This window comes from Dendrobates tinctorius, unplaced genomic scaffold (assembly GCF_039654945.1).
Source record: "Dendrobates tinctorius isolate UK_male_01 unplaced genomic scaffold, ASM3965494v1 ptg000211l, whole genome shotgun sequence".
In the NCBI taxonomy this organism is placed as follows: Eukaryota; Metazoa; Chordata; class Amphibia; order Anura; family Dendrobatidae; genus Dendrobates; species Dendrobates tinctorius.
This window is the reverse complement of record NW_027361878.1, coordinates 16345671-16372317: the sequence shown is the minus strand read 5'-3', so window position 1 is coordinate 16372317 and position 26647 is coordinate 16345671.

Here is a 26647-nt window from a genome sequence, read left to right as displayed (position 1 = left end):
TACTCTCTAAGCACTGAGCCGCAATGTGGTTGTGCAGAACTACCCTGTTGTGTGGAGTGCGAGTGTTGGAGCGTGGAAAGGAGCTCCCAACTTACCAAGACGGTGGGGCACCACACCTTAGAAGAAGGTGCAGTACCTCTGTGGCGACTGAGCCTCAGGGGCGCCTGTTGTGAGTTCATTTTCCCCTTCACCATTGAGGTCTGATGAACTCCCTCTTCTGGTGAAGGAAGGTAGTGAGGCTGATTACCAAGCACCTGAGCAGGATGATGATGATGATTGGGTGACGGGAATTGCTGACTGGATATAAGGCAGCCGACGCCCTTCTGCCTTGCTGGTGATTTCTCTGAGGGATTCTAGGAGACCAGTCTGATTCCTGCTCCTCAAAAGCTAAGTTTTCTGCTCTGCTTTTTGCATTTGTGTTTTGGTTTTGTTTTGCCTTGTTTTTCTGGATTTCTGCCATTCCCTGCTGGGGTGAGCTGAATTCCTTTTTGCTCTGTCTTCAGAAAATACCTGAGTACTGATATAGTCTTTTTGAAGCCTAGCGTCTTCAGGGCTTTTTCCCCTATCAGTCTGTTGGCTCTTGTTTTGATAAGGTTTTGGCGGATTGCAGACAGCAGCTTTTCTATCCTGTCCTATTTAGTTAGCTTGGGCCCCATCATTTGCTCAGCCTATCTTTCTACCTGTGTTAGTGTTTTTTCATCTTGCTTCACCGTCATTATATGTTGGGGGCTGCCTATTGCTTTGGGGTCTGCTCTGGGGCAGTTTAGATTTCCCTTTCTGTCTTTAGGCTATTTAGTTCTCCGGCTGTGATTGAGGGGTCTAGGGCACCGTAGGAACGCCCCACGGCTACTGCTAGTTGTTGTTGATAGGTTCAGGGGTCTGCAATCCGATAGCTGCCAACTTCTCTTGTTTTCTGGACTTAGCTAGTATTTCTGTTTTTGCCTCCTACGGTGACTCATTCATAACAGAATCACCAGCCATACCGCAGATCCTAGGGTACTCAATAGCAGGAAAGAATTGTAAAAAAAAAGTGTGTATATTTTTGCCTCTATATCTCTGAGGCCGTAGGGGGAACTTTTTATTTTTTTTTTTCTTTCTCAATGGAGATGAAGCAATTGTCTGATCGTGTGGAGCAGCTCGCTCGCCTACCTTGCTCATTCACATGCTGCTGAACCAAAGATCACTACTCCTTATGTGTTTTTTGGGGATCGGTCTAAATTTTTGAATTTCAAAAATAATTGTAAATTATTTTTTGCCTTGAAGCCTAACTCGTCAGGGAGCTCCGCGCAGCCGGTTAAAATTGTCATCTCTTTGCTGCGTGGCGATCCCCAGTATTGGGCGTTTTCTTTGAAACCAGATGATCCTATTCTGACTAATGTGAACGCATTTTTTCAAGCCTTGGGGTTGTTGTATGACGAACCTAATGCTATTGATCAGGCTGAAAAGACCCTGTTGGCATTGAGCTAGAGTCGAGATTCTGCAGAATTGTACTGTCAAAAATTCAGAAAGTGGGCGGTCCTTACTACCTGGAATGATAATGCCTTGGCATCTCTCTTTCGGAAGGGTTTGTCAGAAGCCGTAAAAGATACTATGGTGGGATTTCCTGTTCCCTCTGGTCTTGACGATTCTATGTCATTAGCCATTCAGGTTGATCGGCGTTTACGTGAACGCAGGAGTGCATGAGAGGTGTTGCCACCTGTTGAACAAGTGTCTGAACCTATGCAATGTGATAGTTTTGTCCAGGGAGCAACGTCAGGAGTTCAGAAGGCGTAATAAGCTGTGTTTTTTTTGTGGAGATGCCTCGCATATTATTTCTGTCTGTCCTAAACGAGAGAAACGTTTTGCACACACGTTTTCTGTGGGTGCTGTTCAACCTAAGTTTCTTCTGGCAATTACTCTGATCTGCTCCCTGTCCACATTTTCTGCCAAGGCTTTTGTGGATTCGGGAGCAGCCCTGAACCTAATGGACTTGGATTTTGCTAAACGTTGTGGATTTCCGATGACACCTCTGCGGACACCTATCCCTTTGAGGGGGATTGATGCTACTCCTTTGGCGAAAAATAAACTTCAGTTTTGGACCCAGGTGGTAATGCGGGTCGCCGCAGAACATCAAGAAAATTGCAGATTTTTAGTGTTGCATAATTTGCATGATACCATTGTTCTGGGGTTTCCCTGGTTGCAAATTCATAATCCAGTTTTGGATTGGAAATCTGTGTCTGTGATGAGTTGGGGTTGTCGGTGTGCCCTTAGTGAGGCTCCGGTTTTTTCCACCTCTCCTCAGTCGCATGATGTTCCTGACTATTTGGCGGACTTTTATGATGTATTTAGTGAGAATGAGTCTGCGTCTTTGCCTCCTCATAGGAGTTATGACTGTGCAATTGAACTGAGCCCTGGGTGTAAATTTCCCAAGGGTCGGCTGTTCAATTTATCTGTACCCAAGCACGAGGCTATGCGATCCTATATTAAGGAGGCGTTGGAGAAGGGTCATATTAGACCATCCTCTTCACCCTTAGGTGCTGTTTTTTTTTCGTGGCCAAAAAGGATGGTTCATTAAGACCTTGTATTGATTATCGTGCCCTCAACAAAATTACTATTAAATATCAGTATCCGTTACCCCTGATTTCGGATCTATTCTCCAGAGTTAAAGGTGCTTGCTGGTTTACCAAGCTTGACTTCAGGGGGGCGTATAATCTTATCCGCATTAAGCATGGGGATGAATGGAAGATGGCATTTAATACCCCGGAGGGACATTTTGAGTACCTGGTGATGCCTTTTGGGCTCACTAATGCCCCTTCTGTCTTCCAGTGCTTCATGAACGACATTTTCCGAGACTTTGTGGATAAATTTTTGATTATCTATCTGGATGATATTTTGATCTTCTCCAAGGATTGGGATTCTCATGTGGAACATGTTCGGACTGTGTTCCGGATCTTGAGGGTGAATTCCCTGTATGTCAAAGGATCGAAATGCCTTTTTGGGGTACAGAGGATTTCATTTTTGGGATTTATTTTGTCTCCGTCAACTATTGAAATGGACCCGGCCAAGGTACAGGCCATTTATGATTGGGTTCAGCCCACTTCTTTGAAGGCCCTCCAGAAGTTTTTGGGTTTTGTTAATTTTTATCGGAAATTTATAGCAAAATTTTCTAGTATTGCCAAGCCATTGACTGATCTGACTAAGAAGGGTGCTGATGTGTTGAATTGGTCTCCGGAGGCTGTTTCTTCCTTTCAGGAGCTGAAGCGAAGATTCACTTCTGCCCCGGTTTTGCGGCAACCTGATGTCTCACTCCCGTTCCAGGTAGAGGTGGACGCTTCTGAGATTGTGCAGGAGCTGTTTTGTCCCAAAAGGATCCTGTAACATCTAAAATGAATCCCTGTGCTTTCTTTTCCCGAAAGTTCTCTCCATCTGAACGTAACTATGATGTGGGGAATCGGGAACTGTTAGCCATGAAATGGGCATTTGAGGAGTGGAGACATTGGTTGGAGGGAGCTAAACATCATGTCGTGGTCCTCACTGACCACAAGAATTTGATTTACCTGGAGTCGGCCAAACGCTTGAACCCTAGACAGGCTAGGTGGGCCTTGTTTTTTACACGTTTTGATTTTGTGGTCTCTTTTCTTCCTGGCACTAAGAATGTCAAGGCTGAAGCTCTCTCTAGGAGCTTCTTTGCTGATTCTCCTGTGGTGACCAAGCCTGCTACCATCTTAGGCGAAGGGGTAGTTCTTTCTGCCATCTCGCCCGATTTGAGACGTGCTCTGGAAGAGTTCCAGGAGGACAAACCTGAGCGTTGTACCAGTGGAAAGTTGTATGTTCCTGACCAGTGGAAGAAGAGAGTGATGTCTGAAGTTCATTGCTCTGCATTGGCTGGTCATCCAGGTATTTTTGGTACTAGAGATCTGGTGAGTCTGTCTTTTTGGTGGCCCGCCTTGTCTCGTGATGTCAGGAATTTTGTGCAGTCCTGTGGGACTTGCTCCCGATCTAAACCTTGTTCTGGCTCTAGTGGGTTGTTGATGCCTTTGCCGGTCCCCAGGAGGCCATGGACCCATATTTCAATGGATTTCATCTCTGATATGCCTGTCTCTCAGAGCATGACTGTTATTTGGGTGATTTGTGATAGGTTCTCTAAGATGGTTCATCTTGTACCACTCCCTAAGTTGCCATCTTCCTCTGAGTTGGTGCCCCTGTTTTTGCAACAGGTGGTTCGCTTGCACGGGATTCCTGAGAACATTGTATCTGACAGAGGAGTTCAGTTTGTGTCTAGATTTTGGAGGACTTTCTGTTCCAAGCTGGGAATTCAGTTGTCCTTCTCCTCTGCTTTTCACCCTCAGACCAATGGGCAGACGGAGAGAACAAACCAGACCTTGGAGTCGTATTTGAGATGTTTTATTTCCGCTGATCAGGATGATTGGGTTTCATTTTTGCCCTTGGCCGAATTTGCTTTAAATAATAGAGCTAGTTCTGCCACTTTGATGTCACCTTTTTTTTGTAACTTTGGGTTTCATCCTCCGATTTTCTTCAGGGCAGGTGGAGCCTTCTGCCTGCCCAGGTGTTGACACTGTGGTGGAGAGAATGCACCAGATCTGGGACCAAGTGGTGGATAAGTTATCTCTCTCCCAGGAAAAGGCCCAGCGGTTTTCCAACCGACATAGGACCATTGGTCCCCAGTTTAAGGTTGGTGATATGGTTTGGTTATCATCAAAAAATATCGCTATGAAGGTGGCTTCTCCTAAGTTTAAGCCTAGATTTATTGGACAGTACAAGATTTTGGAGATTATTAATCCGGTCTCTTTTCGTTTGGCTCTTCCTGTCACATTTAAAATCCATAATGTGTTTCATAAGTCCTTGTTGAAGAGGTTTGTTGAACCAGTAGTTCCTGGGGTGGCACTTCCGGACCCTGTATTGGTTGAAGGTAACATGGAATATGAGGTAGAGAAGATACTGGATTCCCATCTGGCTAGACGGAGACTCCAGTATTTGGTTAAGTGGAAGGGTTATGGTCAGGAGGATAATTCCTGGGTCTCTGCCTCTGATATTCATGCCAAAAGATTGGTGCGTGCCTTTCATCGGGCTCACCCTGATCGCCCTGGTGGCGTGGATGAGGGTTCGGTGACCCCTCCTCAAGGGGGAGGTACTGTTGTGAGTTCATTTTCCCCTTCACCATTGAGGTCTGATGAACTTCCTCTTCTGGTGAAGGAAGGTAGTGAGGCTGATTACCAAGCACCTGAGCAGGATGATGATGATTGGGTGACGGGAATTGCTGACTGGATATAAGGCAGCCGACGCCCTTCTGCCTTGCTGGTGATTTCTCTGAGGGATTCTAGGAGATCAGTCTGATTCCTGCTCCTCAAAAGCTAAGTTTTCTGCTCTGCTTTTTGCATTTGTGTTTTGGTTTTGTTTTGCCTTGTTTTTCTGGATTTCTGCCATTCCCTGCTGGGGTGAGCTGAATTCCTTTTTGCTCTGTCTTCAGAAAATACCTGAGTACTGATATAGTCTTTTTGAAGCCTAGCGTCTTCAGGGCTTTTTCCCCTAACAGACTGTTGGCTCTTGTTTTGATAGGGTTTTGGTGGATTGCAGACAGCAGCTTTTCTATCCTGTCCTATTTAGTTAGCTTGGGCCCCATCATTTGCTCAGCCTATCTTTCTATCTGTGTTAGTGTTTTTTCATCTTGCTTCGCCGTCATTATATGTTGGGGGCTGCCTATTGCTTTGGGGTCTTCTCTGGGGCAGTTTAGATTTCCCTTTCTGTCTTTAGGCTATTTAGTTCTCCGGCTGTGATCGAGGGGTCTAGGGCACCGTAGGACCCCCCACGGCTACTGCTAGTTGTTGTTGATAGGTTCAGGGGTCTGCAATCCGATAGCTGCCAACTTCTCTGGTTTTCTGGACTTAGCTTGTATTTCTGTTTTTACCTCCTACGGTGACTCATTCATAACAGGCGCCACATATGTAATCCATCTATTCTATGCTGTTGGCTCCTGCTGTGATTTTACACTACTTGGCTGCTGAATTGCCAGCATTTATTCTATCTAATATATGTATGTATGTATCACACACTCAGGATCAGACACTGTATTCTGCTTTAACAGTGTAACTTTACTTGATAACAAACAATCCATGGCAATTTCAGTACAGCACAAGATCATGTTTTCAGCCTGAGCTTTATCAATGCTGGCTCCTCTAGAGTGTGAGACACTTGTCCTGGCTCCCCATATTCCTGCACCCACTTTCCAGTACTGGTTCCCACTAAGGCTCCCCTTCACTGGGAGATGAAAAAGGTTCCCCTGTCCTGATTCAAGCCATATGTAGGAGGAGAGGCCTCCGCCGAGTATCCGGGCTGGAACCGAGGGGACCGTCTTCTAAGTTCCTGGGATATCTGTTTCCAGGGAGCAGAGCTAGGCGATGGTCCGCTGAGACTGACCGGGCAGTTGGGGGAGGAGTCCAGATAAGAGGGGCGGAGAGGGCCGGACTGAGTGAGTCAGCAGAACGAGAGAGAAGGAGGCAGAGACTGGGTGAGGGCCAGAGAGCGAGAGCCACAAGCAACTTCCAGGGAGGAAGACAGCGGCAGGAGGGAGACTCTCGGTGGACCACAGGGAGACGGCGCCGAGCTTACCGACAAAAGGAGACTGCTGCCTCACTCCAGCTCTCTGCCGCGGCCTACTCGCAGCCATCCGTGGCCGACGCCGCCTCACTCCAGCTCACGGCTGCGACCTCCTCGTTGCTGTCGGCAGCCACTGCCGCTTCACTCCCTACCACGGCGGTGACTTCTCTTTTGTCGCCCGCAGCAGCCACTGCCCCGCTCCAGTCCGTGGTAGGGGCTGGGCCTGCGCCCGCCACGGACCCTCCAGTGTGGCCTGTTGTGAGTTCATTTTCCCCTCCGTCACTGAGGCCTGGTGAACTCCCTATTCTAGTGAAGGAAGGTAGTGAGCCTGATTATCAGGCACCTGGGACTAATGAAGACGATTGGCTGAGTGGAGTCACTGACTGGATTTAAGGCAGCCTACGCCCTTTCTGCCCTGCGGGTGATTTCTCTGTGGACTCTTGGACACCAGTCTGATTCCTGCTCTCCTAAAGCTAAGTTTTCTGTTTTGCCTTTTGCATCTAAGATTTGTTTTTGTTTTTCTTGCTTTTTTGGATTCTGCCACTCCCTGCTGGAGTGTGCAGTGTTCCGTGAGCTCTGTCTTCTGAAAGTACCTGAGTGCTGATTTAGTTTTTGAAGCTTAGTTGCTTCAGGGCCATTTTTTATATCAGCTGGTCGGCTTTTGTCTCTGATAGGGTTTTGGCAGATTGCAGACAGCAGCCTTCCTATCCGTTCCTATCTAGGTAGTTTTTGGGCCCCGTCTTTGCTCAGCCTGTCTTTCTGTCTGTGTAAGTGTTTTCATCTTGCTTCACCGTCATTATATGTGGGGGGCTGCCTATTGCTTTGGGGTCTGCTCTGGGGCAGTTAGATTTCCCCTTTCCTTCTTTAGGCCTATGTATCTCTCCGACTGTGATCGAGGGGTCTAGGTCATCGTAGGAACCCCCCACGGCTACTGCTAGTTGTGTTGATAGGTTCAGGGGTCTGCAATCTGATAGTTGCCAACTTCTCTGGTTTTCAGGACTTAGCTAGCATTTCTGTTTTTGCCTCCTACGGTGACTCAATCATAACAGTGGCCGCAGGCTGCGCCTGTGGGCTATCAACCGCCACTTATCACCGCCGCTGCCAGCCCCTGTCAGGGAGTTGCGACCTCCACTCTCCCACTCCCAGGCGGTATCTCGCTGCCTCCGCTGGGGGACATCCCGCCAAAGAACTCTCCGCGGGCCTGTTGTGCCCCTGCTTCTCCTGGGCGTCAGAACGCCTGAAGACTATGCCAGATCCTCAGTGGCTGGGCCCAGTGACTGCGACGCCGACACACCGTTGAACAGGACGCCAAGGGACGTCAGGACGGATAAGTGACACATAGTAACTAAGGACCCTTAGTCGGCCATTCCGCGGCCCTATAGTAACCGGTCTTTGCCGAAGTAGTCGTGTTCTCCCAATCCTTGTTTATGTGTATTTGCTCCCTGCGAGGAGAACTACTGTTATTCTGTTGGTTGCATAAAATAGCCATAACGGCATTTATCTATAAAAGTTACTGTTTAAAGTTTTATCTGTCTCGCGTCTCGTCACTGCATCCTGTGTGCCTGCTATTACCACACATAGGCCCCATATTCTCTATGGGACGCCATCGTACCAAGTGGCGGCTGACCACATTCTGCTTTGCTAAGCGCTCTGTGCTTTCTGTACTGTGTGGCCCTCCGGCCTGTTCTGCCTTCTCCTGAATCACTCTCCAACACTTTCTTAACGTTACACTAAATGTGGTCACTAAATCCTATAAGGATACAGTATATGTGTTACCATCCCTCCCCCATTATGTAGCAATGCCCCCATTGTGGGTCCATCCTGGTTTATGTAACAACCCATTAAGCCGCCTCTATGGAAAGGGCGTAACGTAGTTCTCACCTCAATAAGGAAAAAAGCCTCCAACCGAATCTGGCTGGGAGCCCTTTTGGGAAATGAGATACATGATTCATATATCAATAGGTGAACCCCGGTTTGCTTTTTATGCCGCCTACTCCATATATTAATGTGCTGCTATATTGTCTATGGGTCCTGTGTAAGTCATTACAGGGTGGATGTATATGTTGTCCTTGCGAAATTAAATTTTTCTTTATGCCATAGACTATCTTAAGCATTCTTGAAGGAGATTATCTCCTATGAATCAGAAATGAGATGAATGCTGTTATGGGCACCAATGGCTTCTGTTTGAGACAGCTCTGTGCAGGAGATAATTGTGAGGTATATCTCTGAGCATTGTAACTCTGAGTAATCCTTCTGTGTAAAGAGATTTGGTGTCCTAGGTATCGCATAGATATTTACTGCATGCGATTTTTCGTTTGTCTGTGTTTTTGTCCCACGTGCACTTTTATTAGAAACTGATAGTTCTTTTTTAAATAAAGTATATTAGTTTTAGAATCTCTATACTTTCAACTAGCTTGCTACAATCCAACATGGAAACAGTCCTTTGTATGAATGTCTCAGAAATGGCGCCGGGCACGGATTGCGAGCATATGCACTAACCGCAACAATCCGCGGTCTTTTGGAGTAGTCTCTAGGCTGTTGTTCCGGTATCTCAGGTGAAGCAGGGGTATTCAACGGTGCAGACACAGACGGTAAATCAATAGCGTCAGGAGTAATCTCAAAGTCAGCACACGGAAGTCTGGAAACAAAGGAGTCGTCAGTAGGAGCAGCAGAGAGGGAGTCAACCTGTTCCTGACCCCTTCCCGCCAAGTCTGACCCGTTCCCACGCTCAGGTCTCCTTTTGTACCCCGCACCCCCTGCTGTCCGACAGAAAGGTCTCTCTCTCTCAGAGAACAACTTCCCCGTCAACAGTGGTTACAGCCCCGATAGTTCTGGCCTAAAAGAGCACCGCACACCGCTGACCCCGTCTTGTCTCACCTTCTTACACCCTTCTATGAGCCCTGACCTAAGACAACCTTCAAACACGAGACAACTGGAGCAGTTTGCTCTTGAGGAGTGGGCCAAAATACCTGTCGAGAAGTGCAGAAGTCTCTTTGACAGTTACAGGAATCGTTTGATTACATCGATTTCCTCAAAAGGTTGTGGGTCGCCCTCCCAGGGCTGCGGGGTACTCTGTACCGGGCCCGATGAGCTTCAATGGGAGATGTCACGGTAGCTGGGACCCGGCCCGTGGCCCTGGGCGCCCATTGTAGAACGGGGATAAGTTTATGAATGTTTCGTGACGCCACCTGTGGTGTTCGGCAATGGAGATGTAAGCCGACGCTGCAAACAGATCCTCTGGGACAGATGGTGTGGTGCAGCAATGATGTTATAGCCCTCCACAGGCAGGGCTGTAGTCCCAGGGCAGTGTTGGGGAGGTGACACTTAGATGGTGTAGTGTCGGGCGCAAGGGATGTAGCAGTGCTGGTTGGCGCAGGAATAAGTGGAGGACACCAGGGCATGTAGTTCCAAAGCTTTACTCACAGTCTGTTGCAGGTACAGGTGCCCGCATCCGTGCCGTGTCCTCTGGGTCAGGAGCTCAGCCAGGCATATGTGCCTTTTCTGAACATCTCCCTCTTAGCGCCTATTAGTGAAGTACTCACAGTACTGAGTTACACTGGAGTTCCTCCTGTCAGATGTTCCTAAGAATTCTACTTGTACGGCAGACAGCTGTAGCCTGCTTCGGGGACTCCTTCTACCTAGTCCCGGCTCACTATCGTTGCTGTTGTGCCCCCAAGTCTTGTGTGGGAATAAAGTGGTCACTACTTCTATTCCTCCGGTGTCTGCTGCAGGACCATTAGTATCCATACCACCTCGGGGACCGGACCCCGGTCTTGTGCTCAGAACTTGGAAAGGGTTCTGTAATACTATTGTAGGAACTCGAGGATTCTGATAGCGTGGGGCAATGATCAGACAGAAGCGGGTTACTTTAGTGCAAATTGTGTATTTTATAACCGCAGTGACACCCAAAAACAATATGCTGATAACCTGAAATGAGACAAGTCCTAAAGCTATATAGCCATACAGTAAAGTTCTTAAGACAGAGTCCTCATAAACATGTGATGCAAAGGTGAGTGTAACACTCAGGTGACGTGGCGCAGTTCACACAGTAGTGATGCAGAAAGAGTCCAATCCAGGTATGTAGCAAGCACAGGGAAGTCCAGAACAAGTCTATAGGTAAATCCCAGATGAGAGAAAGCACAGGAAAGTGCAAAAACTGATTTACGATTTGATCCCAGGAGCGGCGTGAACACAGGTGAGTCCAGGAACAGGTTCACATTAAAGCATACGGTTGGTGACAGTTCCGGCTGCTCTCACTGGGGAGAGTGAAGGGTTAAGAATAACACATAGTTCAGGAACATAGTTCTTACCAGATAAAGTGAACCAAGGGTTAAGTTCCAAAGATGAGTGCAGCTTTCCCTACAGAGAACAGGGAATGTCCAGAGCCACAGCAGAAGCACACTAAGAAGCAAACAGCACAGCTGAAGGAAGCAGAATACTCCAGCAAGGAAAGCAGCACCTGAGCCGGGTTTTATACACATGAACAGGAAGTAGGGCAAACAAGAACAGCAACCTCCATCTTGACAAAGGGCAAATTCATTCACAAGGTGATTTAGAAAACCCGGAATACTGACAGGTTCTCTCTTCCAACCCTGGTCCTTAGTTCTCCTATTCTCCTTACGTTCCGTGCCAATCCTTCTTTCCAATGGAGAATCAAGCTTCCTCTCTCTGTCTCTTTCCTGTGCCAGCAGACCCAGGTCACTGTGGCCTGCTGCAGCACTTCCTTCTTCCATCCCTCTCCCGGGGATCTTCTCTGTCTCACTCTCTGTCCTTCTACATCCTCACTCACTGAATGACTGAACGACTGACTTAACTCTTCCCGCTCTTTTATGTGAACTCAACTCCACCCACCTCCCAGCACGTTTCGTGTTCCAAGCAGGGAGCCACCTACACTCCAAGCAGGGAGCCACCGAAGGTGCTTTGCTACACTACTTTGTGGTGTGGGGTGTAGGTGTTGGAGTGTGGTCAGGTGTCTCCACCTTACCTGGATGGTGGGGTACCACACCTCAGGAGGAGGTGCAGTACCTCTGTGGCGACTGAACCCTCAGGGGCACCACATACCCCCCTTTAAACACAGCACGTCCGCAGGCTGCAAGGAAAACAGAGGTTGACAAAATACAGGAACATACAAAAATTTTATAATGCTAATAAACAATTCTTATCTAATCTTCTCAATGTGAGAGGCACTGTTTCTTGAACGTTGCAAAACAATTTTTAACTAACTATATCTTACTACAGTTCCTAATTCAAAGTGCTGTTAGCAGTAAACACACTACCACTTGAAGTGTTATCATTATCATATTTCTTCATCATCTCTCTTTCACATTTTCTGCCTTCTTTCATTGACTTTAAGTGACAATCGTTGATGCCTGGTTCGCCACCTACATTTTTCAAATCTTCATCTTTATTCAAATTTCTTTATTAAAACATTCCTATTGGTCATTACTATTAACTAGATTCTATCTAAAAGCTATTCTCTATTAATACTTTCATAAGGCACATTATAAAATACTTCACATCAAAACTTCAATAATTCTTGTAAGTGCTGGACACCGCTCCCAGCCAGGATCTCTTGCAGTGTCCTTTTGGTAGGAGCCATGCTCCAGGTGAGGTAGTCCTTATCCATAAAAAAAAGACTATGTAAAACCAAGAGAGGGCACCTAAAGAGGTGCAACTATATACAATAAAGTTCTGGATCATTCAGTGTCCATGATCTCCACAGTCCAGTATGAAAAGCGCTGCCAATCAAAAAAAACTGGGCAACAAAACTAGAAAAACAAAAACATGATGAATAAACAAAAATAACTTTAAAGCACAACGGTGCAAATACCCTTCTGGGCAACAAAGTTAGTTAATGTTCTGATTAGTTGTCCCCTCCTGGGGTTTTGGAAGCTGTTTGCTTGAGCTGCTTCCAGGGGAGATGCTCTGGGTGTCCTCATCCTGTTGCTGGCTGTCTACAAATTGCAAGTATTCCCTCTCTCCTGGTAAGGGATGGGTTGCTACTGGCTCAGGCGGTATTTCTGCTGACGGCACTACTACCTTGATTTTTGGCCCGACATCTAGCGGTAATGATGTCTGTGGGCGCTTATAGGGGTTGAGGTGGGGGTCCTGGATTTGTGGCAAAGGAAACCCATGATGTACGGTGACACCCCTCAGCTGCTCAGCCTCTTCTGCCAAGATCAGAAGATGTCGAATGGGACGCGCTTGTTCCAGCCTGACTCTTTTCAGCAAGGACTTCTTCCACTTCCCCATCTCAGTAAGCTTAGTGCTTCTGAATTGAGAGCATAGCTCATCTAATTGTCCCATGTGGAGTTCGAGCATACCGGCCTCACTAGGTGGAAACTCAAGTGGCAACCCGTTGGGAGGGGTGGCAGTCATACCTGGAGCCTCCCGGCGGCGTACAGTGTTCACTGGCGCCGCCGGACTCAAGGTCGGCGACGATGGTGGAGTGGCTAGTGGCTCCGGTCCACGGGGATCTCCGGTGGGACCCGCGCAGCCGCGTCCGGTCCAGGCAGGAGCGCAGCTTCTTCCTCCGCTTCAGGTCCCGGGCCCTCAGACAACTCCTCTGGGCAGGCCTCACCCAGCGGCGATGACAGCGGGGAGCTGGGGACAGGCGCTGCCGGTGGTATTGCAGCAGCCGTGGGCTCCACAGGGTTTGCCTGGAGGAGATCCGGTGCAGCAGTGGTGGGTACCGGTGGCTGGGGTACCGATAATGGAGGCCCCCCTGGGCGTGCTGCCAGTTCATCCTCCATAACGCCTCCTGCTTCAGTTGCAGGCGGGTGGTCAGCTGGGCTATTTTGTCCTCCAGCTGCTGACGGTTCATGCCGGAAGCCAGATCGGAGCCTTCAGCCATTGCGCCGGGGAGGTTCAGCTTAACCTCCCTTCGCTCTTCAGGCCTCCTCTCTCCTTCCATCATGGCGTTCTCTCCTTTCTCTTCCTGTCTGGCCTCTTTTCCCGCCACCGGCCCTCTCTCCTCCTTCTGAGGACGGCGTCTTCTTCCTACTCCTCCATACCATGCCAGTATACGAACCCCTCGGGGGATGGGCCATGTTACTGTCGCATAGAAGTTCAGACAGGGGAGGCCCAGGACAGTTTGCGGTCTTTTCTTAGGATCACCCATGTTGTCACGCCCTTCTCCGCGCTGGCGGCCATTTTTAGCATTCATTTTACAGTCTATCAAATTGGGCCTTTTGCACATTTCCACAAGCTTCTAAGTTCAATAAATCGTAGGCACACAGAACCTGGTGGCACCGGGCTTCGTCATCCTGTTCGTGACGCCAAGTTGGGTCGCCCTCCCAGGGCTGCGGGGTACTCGGTACCGGGCCCGATGAGCTTCAATGGGAGATGTCACGGTAGCTGAGACCCGGCCCGTGGCCCTGGGCGCCCATTGTAGAAAGGGGATAAGTTTATGAATGTTTCAAGACGCCACCTGTGGTGTTCGGCAATGGAGATGTAAGCCGACGCTGCAAACAGATCCTCTGGGACAGATGGTGTGGTGCAGCAATGATGTTATAGCCCTAACACAGACCTGTTGAATGTAAGCTCCTGTTTTAGTCTCCAGTCTGTTTGCGTCAAGAAGTGGGTCACTCCCCCCCAATTCTGTGGGATCAGCACACCTCTCCCGCCTATCAGCAGCAGCACCACCAAATCATCACCTCATCTCCCTCAGCCCTGCCCTAACCTTACATTTGGCGTAGTCGACTCTGACTTAGTCAAGTTGAAAGGACGACGGGACAAGGAGAAGACAGATGACCGGGTACCTACCCAGGGAGGTCTGTGTGACCAAGAGTTTGTGTGACACAGGGGTCTGAGTGACTGAAGGTCTGTTTGACCAGGAGACTGTGTGGCGCAGGGAGGTCTGTGTGACCAAGAGTTTGTGTGACACAGGGGTCTGTGTCACACATCATCAGCAGCACCACCAAATCATCAGCTCAGTTCAGCCCAGCCCGGCCCTCTGACCCTACATTTAGGGTCGAGGGCCGGGCTGGGCTGAGCTGAGGCGATGATTTGGTGTTGCTGCTGATGTTAGTGCAAATAGGTGGCAAAGGTGTGCTGTACTCACAGGAATGGGGGGGTGACCCGCTTCTTGGCGTCGACAGGCACGAGACAGAGACAGGAGATGTATTCAACACGTTCTGCTTTTATTGGCCGCCCTTATGACGACCAGCACAATGCATGAGAGGACTTTTACACTGTTCTCTCTTGCAGACAGGACCAAGTACCTTCACTTATTGACTTTCACCGTCGAAGTGCACTTTGTGGCTCTTCCACTGTGGCTGCCCTAGGCCAATCCACCACGGCGTTTCACCCTACAAAGTCCACCAAATTACAGGTCCTCACAGACCGTCTCTGCCTGTGACCAACATCCTCAAGGGTCACCCCCCGTAATCGTATCTGCTGTCCAAACTCTCTGAGGGGTCTCCTCTGTATAACAGACCCTCCTTCCTTGTGAGCTCCCCAGATTGACTGAAGCTTCTAGAAGCTTACCTCAGTATTTATTCACTCAGTCCAGGTAACCCTGCCTACTGTCACCTCACAGTCACCTCTGCCCAATCAGTCACCTTGACCTCTGACAGTTATGTAACGCTCGCATGGCAGTTACATAACCACTGTCGTCGGTGCTCTCCAGTGACCTCTAATGGACAGACTGCCACATGACACCTTCTTTTCCTACCTCTCTGTCTTCTACTACAGACAGAGCCGTACTCAACTCAACCTCCCCACATTCTCCCTTCCTTTGACCATTGTCGTCATCGACAATCGCGTTCCGGGGAAGAACGTGGTGTCAATACCTGGCACTGACATGGTCGGTATCTGAGTCACACAATTCCCTTGGTCACACAGACTTTCCTGGTCACACAGACCCTCGGTCACACAGACCCCTGTGTCACACAAACTCTTGGTCACACAGACCTCCCTGTGTCACACAGTCCCCTGGTCACACAGACCTCCATGTGTCACACAGACTTCTGGTCACACAGACCCCTGTGTCACACAAACTCTTGGTCACACAGACCTCCCTGCGTCACACAGTCCCCTGGTCACACAGACCTCAATGCGTCACACAGACCTTTGGTCACTCAGACCCCTGTGTCACACAAACTCTTGGTCACACAGACCTCCCTGCGTAGGTACCCGGTCATCTGTCTTCTCCTTGTCCTGTCGTCCTTTCAACTTAACCAAGTCAGAGTCGGCATACTCCACGTACTCAGGACCTGCTGAGTACACATTTTTTAAATAAATAACAATAACATTTCAACACTTCAAAGGCACCACACACTTCTCCACATTTGTTGCAATAGGTTTTTTTTTTTTTTTTAAACACACAAAAACATTAATCGAAGGAGGACAGGGGTGCTCCCCCTTCCTTTAAGTAAACCACTTAAAACATTTTTTCCAAAGGCATCCCTGCTTCACCAGAGGATATACTCTCATGGGGACGCGGAACAGTCCCCTACTAGTGCAACAGTGCACTGCAGTCCCGGCAGTCCAAAACAGCTGTACTCTGGGCCACCTCCTGGCGGACGATGTCTCGCCATAACAGTGGGACTCCACAGCCGTGGAGTCTCTGGGATGCCAAAAATACCTCTGAGCCTCGAGTGTCCCTGAAGCTCGAGACCCAGGAGTCCTCGTTCTTTTATGGAGGCTTGTACCCCTCAGGGCAGGCAATGACGGCTACCGCGTAGTAGCCGCGGGGGCAATATTCCTTGTATTAGGAGACCCAGTCTCCTTCTTGCAAAGCCCAGCTGTGCCTGATGGACGCCACATTTAGATAAACTTTCTCTCCAGTGGCGCGATCCCGGATAAAGCTGGGCCGCCCTCCCAGGGCTGTGGGGTACTCGGTACCAGGCCGGTGTCAGCGGGGTGTGTCACAGCAGCAGTGACCCGGTCCCTGGCACTGGGCGCCCAAGTAATAGGGGAAATTGATTAAATGAATAGTTCGTGACGCCACCTGTGGTGTTCGGCAAGTGAGATGTTAGGCCGACGCTGCATGCAGATCCTCTGGGACTGGTGGTGTGTTGCAGCCAAGATGGTGAAGCTCCCCACAGGTGGAGCTGTAGTCCCAGGGCAGTCTAGATGTAGGGGTAGAGGAGAGGCGCAGGCGGTGTAGAAGCTGGTACCCAGATGTAGTGGTACAGGGTGTGTTGGTGCAGGAATAATTGGAGGACACCAGGGCCTGTAGTTCCAAAACTTTACTCACAGTCTGTAGTACACACAGATGCCTGCCTCCGTGCCGTGTCCTCCGGGTCAGGGACTCAGTCAACCTCCAAGCTAGATGGAATGCTCCCTTCCAACACTCCGCCAACATGTGCCTTCCTGAATGTCTCCTCTTATAGCGCCTTTAAGTGAAGTACTCCTAGTACTGAGTTACACTGGAGTTCCTCCTGACAGATGTTCCCAAGAACTTTACTTGTACGGCAGACAGCTGTAGCCTGCTTTGGGGACTCCTTACTCCTGAGTCCCGGCTCACTCCAAGTTGCTATTGTGCCCTCAAGTCTTAGATGGGAGTAGTGCATTTACAGCTCACTACTCTACCGGTGTCTGCTGTAGGACCATTAGTATCCATACAACCTCGGGGACCGGGCCCCGGCCTTGCGCTTAGAACTTCTAAGCAGGGTTCTCTCCTAACCCCCGTCCTCTGTTCCCTTTTACTCCTACGTTCCGTACTAGTCTCTCCTTCTTATGGAAGATCAGGTTTCGATTCAAAGTCTTTCTCCTTCTTTCCTTTCCCGTGCCAGCAGACCCAGGTCACTGAGATCTGCTGCAGCATCTCCTTCCTCCATCACTCTCCCAGGGATCTTCTCTCCTCACTCCTCACTCACTGACTCTTACTGAACTTCCCGAAATTCTTAACCTTCCCACTCTTTTATGTATTTAACACCACCCACCTCCCAGCACGTTTCGTGATCCAAGCAGGGAGCCACCAAAGGTGCTCTGCTACACTCCAAGCAGGGAGCCGCAATGTGGCTTTGCTGAACTACTGTGTTGTGTTGGATGCAGGTTTTGGAGTGTGGTCAGGAGCCTCTAACTTACCTGGATGGTGGGGTACCACACCTCAGGAGGAGGTGCAGTACCTCTGTGGCAACTGAATCCGCAGGGGCACCACAAAGCCATATCCTCTCTCCCGGTTTGTGTGCACCAGTCTCCAGATTGAACGTACAGCCGCCATGCCAGCCTCTCCTTTTTCATGGAGTAGCCCCCAGATCTCCCGCTTTCTGGCCTTCTTCCCTTTGATAACCTCCGCAACCCAGGCGGAGGGTCCGGTATAGGCAGCAGAGTCTGGTGGGCGGGTCGCAGTCAAGGTCTGGGGCGGGGCAGAAGCGGCCGTCAGCGCGGCCTCAGGGGAGGCCGCAGCAGGTACCAAGACTTCCACGGGCTCCAGCAAAGCAAACTCAGGCAGGATCACTGATGAAGCAGCGGCCGCACTTTCCGGTGAGTCGGACACTGCAGTTAATGTCCCAATTTCAGTAGTGGCTGGGAGCGTGGCGGATACAACGGCAGTCAGCTTGGCGGGGGCCTCGCCATCATCCAGAACAGTAGGCGTCACAGTGCAAGGCGTCGGGCGGGGAGGCCGAGGGCCGGTGTCGGGACCCCGCGGTCTGTCCGATGCATGGAGCAGGGAGATGTGGTTGGGCTGGAGTGCTGCTGGTGGGACCAGGGACACGCTCACCTTCACAGCCGCCGCGGCTCCCTGCAGGCTTTCCCACTGCTCCATTTTCAGCCATTGATCTTCACCCGGGCCACTCCCGTTCTTGGGGGGGTGCGGCGGTGGGCCTCTCCACCCATTTTCCAGGGTCCAACATGAGGATACAGCTCTCTTCAGACAAACACCACTCCCCACAGGGGCAGTGTCTGTGCCTTTTTCTTTGGGCCCCAAATCACCACAGCCATTTTTAGCAGCCAGCAATCCACAGTCCAGTTTTCAAATTGTAATCCTAGGGAACAAAGGCAAAGCAATTCTTCGCCCCACACAGCTTGGGGCCTTTGTTACTTGGTGGCAGGCCTGCCGCTGAAGATGTTGTATTGGCAGCAAAGATCCTGCCGACTACACCAAATGTAGGGTCGAGGGCCGGGCTGGGCTGAACTGAGGCGATGATTTGGTGTTGCTGCTGATGTTGGTGCAGATAGGTGGCAAAGGTGTGCTGTACTCACAGGAATGGGGGGGGTTGACCCGCTTCTTGGCGTCGACAGGCACGAGACCGAAACAGGAGATGTATTCAACAGGTTCTGCTTTTATTGGCCGCTCTTACGACGACCAGCACAATGCATGACAAGACTTTTACACTGTTCTCTCTTGCAGACAGGACCAAGTACCTTCACTCAGGGCCGGCCAAAACGTATAGGCAAACTAGGCGGCTGCGTAGGGCGCCGACCCAAAGGGGGCACCAGAGAAAAAAATAGAAAAAATTATAAAAAATCTTTTCAAAAGGCAAAAAGTTTTAGGGATGGAAAGAAAAGTGTACATATTTAAGGGCAAATATGACGCAAGAGAGGTTGGTTGGGTTGGCAACAATTTCGATAGAACCTGAAGTTGCTAAACAAATTAATCTCGGTGACTTAGTGTCATCCTTTTCAAAAAAAATGGCAAGGAAACAAAAATTTTAATTACTTATGGTCGTTTTTGTTTTGTGTTATTGATTACTTTGTATATATTTGTCCTATACAACTTCTCAGAAGATTAAAGAGTTAGGAGAGAGTTAATTAATCATTGTTGTTGTGGTTTATTTTGCTCCTAAATTTATATCCCAAGTTTTCATCTACTGCCAAGAATAGTAGAGGCGCAACAAAATAGTTTCGCCTAGGGCGCCGTAATCTCTCGGGCCGGCCCTGCCTTCACTTATTGACTTTCACCGTTGAAGTGCACTTTGTGGCTCTTTCACCGTGGCTGCCCTAGGCCAATCCACCACGGTGTTTCACCCTACAAAGTCCACCAAATTACAGGTCCTCACAGACCGTCTCTGCCTGTGACCAACGTCCTCAAGGGTCACCCCCCGTAACCGTATCTGCTGTCCAAACTCTCTGAGGGATCTCCTCTGTATAACAGACCCTCCTTCCTTGTGAGCTCCCCAGATTGACTGAAGCTTCTAGAAGCTTACCTCAGTATTTATTCAGTCAGTCCAGGTAGCCCCGCCCACTGTCACCTGACAGTCACCTCTGCCCAATCAGAGTCACCTTGACCTCTGACAGTTATGTAACGCTCGCATGGCAGTTACATAACCACTGTCGTCGGTGCTCTCCAGTGACCTCTAATGGACAGACTGTCACATGACACCTTCTTTTCCTACCTCTCTGTCTTCTACTACAGACAGGGCCATACTCAGCTCAACCTCCCCACACAGCAATGATGTTATAGCCCTCCACAGGCAGGGCTGTAGTCCCAGGGCAGTGTTGGGGAGGTGACACTTAGATGGTGTAGTGTCGGGCGCAAAGGATGTAGCAGTGCTGGGCTGGTTGGCGCAGGAATAAGTGGAGGACACCAGGGCATGTAGTTCCAAAGCTTTACTCACAGTCTGTTGCAGGTACAGGTGCCCGCATCCGTGCCGTGTCCACTGGGTCAGGAGCCCAGACAACTTCCAGGCAAGATGAAGCACTCCTTTCCAACACTCCGCCAACATATGTGCATTTTCTGAACGTCTCCCTCTTAGCGCCTATTAGTGAAGTACTCACAGTACTGAGTTACACTGGAGTTCCTCCTGTCAGATGTTCCTAAGAATTCTACTTGTACGGCAGACAGCTGTAGCCTGCTTCGGGGACTCATTCTACCTAGTCCCGGCTCACTATCGTTGCTGTTGTGCCCCCAAGTCTTGTGTGGGAATAAAGTATTGTTAACTTCTATTCCTCCGGTGTCTGCTGCAGGACCATTAGTATCCATACCACCTTGGGGACCGGACCCCGGTCTTGTGCTCAGAACTTGGAAAGGGTTCTCTCTTCCAACCCTGGTGTTGTGAGCTCATCTGTTCATTCACCTTTTGTGTCTGAGGATCTCCCTCTTCTGGTGAAGGAAGGTAGTGAGGCTGATTTGGATGAAAGAAACCAAATACCTGATCAGGTGGATTGTGACTGGGTAACGGGAACTTCAGACTGGATATAAGGCAGCCGACGCCCTTCTGAGTGGCTGGTGATTTCTCTGCTGGATTCTTGGAGACCAGTCTGATTCCTGCTTCCCAAACACAAGTTTTTGCTCTGCTATTGAACTTATTAGTTTTGGTTTTGTTTACCTTGTTTTTTGAGTTCAGCCATCCCCGGCCAGGGGTGTGCTGGATTCTTTTTCCTTGATCAGTGTTCTCTTTTGCTCTGCTTTCAGAATATTCTGAGTTCTGATATAGGGTTTGAAGTCTAGTGACTTCAGGGTCCTTTTTGCTTATCAGTTGTGTTGGTAATATTTTTAGCAGGGTTTTCTCGGATTGCAGACAGCAGCTTTTCTGTCCTGTCCTTTTTAGTTAGCTTGGGCCCCATCATTTGCTCAACCTATCTTTCTATCTGTGTTAGTGTTTTCATCTTATTTCACCGTCATTATATGTTGGGGGCTGCCTATTTCTTTGGGGTCTTCCCTGGGGCAGTCAGTTTTTCCCTTACCTCTCTTTAGGCTTATTTAGATCTCCGGCTGTGACAAGGTGTCTAGGATCACCGTAGGAACACTCCACGGCTACTGCTAGTTGTGTGATAGGATTAGGTGTCTGCAATCCGCTAGTTTCCAACCTCTCTGATTTTCTGGGCTGAGCTTGTGTTTTGTTTTTTCCTCCTCGGTGACTCAATCATAACACCTGGTCCTTAGTTCTCCTATTCTCCTTACATTCCGTGCCAATCCTTCTTTCCAATGGAAAATCAAGCTTCCTCTCTCTGTCTCTTTCCTGTGACAGCAGACCCAGGTCACTGTGGCCTGCTGCAGCACTTCCTTCTTCCATCCCTCTCCCGGGGATCTTCTCTGTCTCACTCTCTGTCCTTCTACATCCTCACTCACTGAATGACTGAATGACTGAAGGACTGACTTAACTCTTCCCGCTCTTTTATGTGAACTCAACTTCACCCACCTCCCAGCACGTTTCGTGTTCCAAGCAGGGAGCCACCAAGGGGTGCTATGCTACACTCCAAGCAGGGAGCCACTGAAGGTGCTTTGCTACACTACTTTGTGGTGTGGGGTGTAGGTGTTGGAGTGTGGTCAGGTGTCTCCACCTTACCTGGATGGTGGGGTACCACACCTCAGGAGGAGGTGCAGTACCTCTGTGGCCACTGAACCCTCAGGGGCACCACAGTTGTGCAACAAACTATTAAGTTGGGACTTCCGGTTCCAGTGCTGTGATGTGAGGTGAGGGAGGTGAGAAGCTCCGGCTAGCCACTGCACTAAATCTCACAAAAGCGACAAGGAGACTCCCCAGGACGGTGTGAAAACAGCTGATACCGCTCCATGCACTGACCCTCAGTGAGGTTATCTCCTCAGGAGTGGGGGCACGCCGAGCAGAGCTGAGACAGAGTCCAGAGTGGGAGCGGTGAGCGGTATCAAGATGGCACCGGTAGATAGGGGAGAGGAGAGACCTGAGGGGGAGAAGCAGCAGCAGCTCCAGGGAGAGAACGCTGACAGACAGAGGAGCAGTAACGCTGTACCTGATAATGAATCACAGAGGCTGAGTGGGGGAGAGATCAGCCATTCCATACTGGCCAGAGAAGTAGCAGATCACCTGGCTGCAGAGGTCATAGAAGCTCTTAAGGACACCATGAAGGAGGCTTTAGCAGGATTGCTGGAGGACATAGAACATCACAATGTCCGGCTGACTGAGGCAGAACAGAGGGTGTCCGACGCTGAAGATACACTGGCACGGCTGGAGAGCAGATTTAAAGAATTAGACAGGAGCACCCAGTTGATGAAAGAAAAAATGGATGACCTGGAAAACAGGTCAAGGAGGAGCAATCGGAGAGTGGTGGGACTGCCGGAGTCAGTGATGCCAAGCCAGCTGGATGCAATCTTTGAGAAAGAACTTTCACAGGCCCTGGGCCTAACACATAGCTGTCATGTGGAAAGAGCCCACAGAGTGGGACCGATGACGAGGCAGGAGGAGAGAAGGACCACTACAGACGATACATCCAGGCAAGATGAAAGGTCCAGAGCACGTCAGGTCATAGTCAAATATCTAGAATACAAGGACAAGAAAGAAATCCTGATGGCCTTCAGGAACAGAAAGTATTAAGTTACGTACCGGTAACGGTATTTTTCGGAAGCCCATGACAGCACCACGAGAGAGGGGATCCACCCTTCAGGAACAGGAAACCTACAGATACAAAAGGGCGGCACCTCTTCCATGCATCAGTTGGATTACAGAGCTTGAGAGGCTACCATGGTTAGTGCACAGCGTATACACAATATACACAATCTATCTATTCTATTCACAATTTTTTATACCATCTCCCACATAAGGTAAATCTGTGAAATAATCCTCTAAAGGAGGGAACCCCTATACGTGAACAAGGGAGGAAACTAAGGGTGCTGTCATGGGCTTCCGAAAAATACCGTTACCGGTACGTAACTTAATACTTTATTCGGACTCCCATGACAGCACCACGACAGAATTACAGAGATGTAAACTAATTTAGGGAGGGACTACAGCCTGCAGCACCCTTAGCCCGAAGGTGAGATCTGAGGAGGCACCCATGTCTAACCGATAGTGGTTAAAAAAGGTGGAAGGAGATGACCAGGTGGCCGCCTTACATATCTGGTCAATTGACACTCCAGATCTCTCTGCCCAAAATGATGCCATGACACGAGTGGAATGCGCCCTCAAATTCTGTGGAGCCGGACCGCCACCTGCTGTGTAGGCAAGAGAGATAGCCTCCCTAATCCACCTCGCTAATGTGCATTTTGATACTCTATACCCTTTCCTGGGACCTTGGAAGGATAGAAATAATGAGTTCTCTTTCCTCCAAGGATCAGTGGCTGATAAATATTTAAGCAGGCATCTTCTAACATCTAACGCCTGAAGCTTTTGTTCCTTAGGATAGGTCGGATTTGGGAGGAAGGAAGGCAGAACTATCTCTTGTGTCCTGTGAAAGTGTGATGCTACTTTGGGAAGATATGCTGGGTCCGGCCTTAGGATTACTCTATCCTGTAAGAATTCTGTGTAAGGGGGAAATCTGGAAAGTGCCTGTATATCGCTTATTCTACGTGCGGATATTTTCACTACCAGAAAAGCTGTCTTAAGGGATATAACCTTAAGTGAGGCCGAATCTAGAGGTTCGAATGGTTTCTCTGTCATGGCTGTAAGGACTAAATTTAAGTCCCATGGTATGCATCTGTCCTTGTGTATGGGTCTAGACCTAGCAGCCGCTTTGATGAATCTGGCTACCCAATAGTTGCTGGCAATATCACATGCAAATAGGGCCCCCAAGGCGGAAACCTGTACTTTTAATGTACTTGTGGATAGACCCAATTCGAGACCCCTCTGGAGGAATTCCAGAATTTGTTTTGTGGGTATTCCATCCCTGACATTAAACTGAAAGGTGGACAGGAATCGCCTCCAGGTTCTAGCATAGATATTTGTGGTAGTTTGTTTTCTGCTTTTCAGGAGGGTATCAATTAAATTTTTGGAGAAACTTCTATTCTTCAATAGGGCCCTCTCAAACACCACGCCGTCAAATGGAGTCCCGCTACCCTTGGGTGGTTGACTGGCCCCTGGTAGAGGAGATCCGGAAGGTTCGGCAGTACCCAGGGATCGCATACCGACATGGTCCTCAACCATGCGAACCAGGTCCTTCTGGGCCAGAAAGGGGCAGTTAATATGACTCTTGCTCGATCTTCCCTGATCTTTCTTACTACCAGAGGTAAGAGGCTTAATGGTGGAAAGGCATATGCCAGAGAGAAGTCCCATTTTATCAGGAAGGCGTCCACTGCCAGTGGATTTTCCCTGGGGTTCAGAGAGCAGAATGTTTTTTCCTTCCTGTTTTCTCTGGTGGCAAAGAGGTCTACCTCCGGCTGACCCCATTGCGGACAATCAGGTTGTAAATGTCCGTGTTTAAGGCCCATTCTCCTTGCCTTAGAGCCCTGCGACTTAGAAAGTCTGCCTTCAAGTTGTCTTTCCCCCTGATGTGGAGCGCAGTTAAAGATTGAAAAATTTCCTCGGCTATCTGAAAGAGACGTTCCGTTATTCGCATCAGGGCCTCGGAGCGTGTTCCCCCTTGGTGGTTGACATAGGCTACTGCTACCTGGTTGTCCGAGAGGATCCTCACATGATGACCCTGTAGGTACATAATGAGTTTTTTAACTGCTAACTCAATCGCCAACAGCTCCCTCTGGGTTAGATGAGGTTTCATCATCGGAGTCCCAATGTCCCTGCACCACTATGTCCCCCATATGGGCCCCCCAACCCAAGGGGTTAGCATCCGTGGTTATTATGTGAGTTATCTGCATCACCCAGGGCACCCCTTAGGATAGGTTTCTGTCATCGAGCCACCATCTAAAAGATGTAAGAGTCAAAGGGCTTAGAGATATCTGACCCTGTAAAGACCCCTCTAAAGCCCTGCTACTAACTAGGACGTCTCTCTGAAGGGATCTAATGTGAAATTGTGCCCACCTGACCGCCGGGATACATGAGGTTAGAGAGCCTAACAGAGACATGGCTTGCCTGAGGGTCATGGAGGATCTATTAATTGCCCGAATTACCTGCTGTTGTATATGTTCCAATTTATCTGAAAGCAAAAGACACTGCTGGGTTTCTGAATTTAACAGTAAGCCTAGGAACTTTTGGACTTTTAGGGGCTGAAATTGGGATTTCTCGTAATTTATTATCCATCCGAGGTTCTCTAGTCTGGATTTAACCTTCTCTATCTGGGATAGATAATGGTCCACTGAATTACCCACAATCAAAAAATCGCCCAAGTATGGGACAATCAAGATATCGGCCTCCCGCAAATGAGCCATGACTTCGGCTACTACTTTCGTCAATACCCGGGGCGCTGCTGAGAGACCAAAGGGAAGAGCTCTAAACTGAAAATGACGGATTATACCGTCTATTGAAACTGCTACTCTCAGGAACTGCTGGAAGTTTGCGTGGATAGGTACATGATAGTACGCGTCTATCAAATCCACGACTGCCATAAAACTCCCTTCAAACAACATCTTTATTGTTGAACTGATGGATTCCATCTTAAACGTGCGATTAACCAAAAATTAATTGAGGGAACATAAATTTATAATGGTTCTAAAGGTTTTATCCGGTTTTTGGATCAGGAATAAGGGAGAGTAGAAGCCTCTACCTCTCTCAGATTCCGGAACCTCCACCAGGATATTTTTCCAGCACAGGCTCAAGACTTTTGCCTCTAACGCCGCTTGTTCAAGGGGCGAAGATCTTAAGGGAGTTTGTTTAAAGGTATCCCATGGAACATAACTGAACTCCAATCTGAGCCTGGTGGATATCACGTCCCGCACCCAGTCACTATTGGTGATCTGCAACCATGCTGGGAGGAAGGCTGACAGTCTACCCCCCACGGGAACTGCTAGTCATTGGCTTGGTTTCCTTCACTCTCTTGACGAACGTCTGAACATGAAGACCGTACCTCTTCTCCTTCTATCCTCCCATCTGGGACGGTCTCTATTAGGTGAAGGATTGCGCCTTCTCCCCTGACCGAATCTTCTTCTATTGAATGGACGTCGGTAGGATGCGGACCACAGATAGTATAGAGTTTTGGATATTGGATTGAATATCTCCCTGCCAGCACTTTAGCCACAGGGCTCTACGAGCCTCATTAGAGAGTCCTACTGCCCTGGCGGCCATTCTTACCGCATCCGCAGAGGCGTCCGCTAGGAAGGCTGTGGCCTCCTGGATTACTGGTAGGGCCCCAAGAATTGTCTGCCTAGACGTTCCTTATTTCAACTGGGACTCTAACTGGTCCAACCAGATCATCATGGACCTGGCCGTACATGTTGAGGCTACTGCTGGTCTTAAAGAACCGGCTGCCATCTCCCAGGTATTTTTAAGGAAGGTATCTGCCTTTCTGTCTAAAGGATCTTTAAGAGACCCCATGTCCTCGAAAAGTAGTGAGGATCTTTTTGATGCCTTCGCGATTG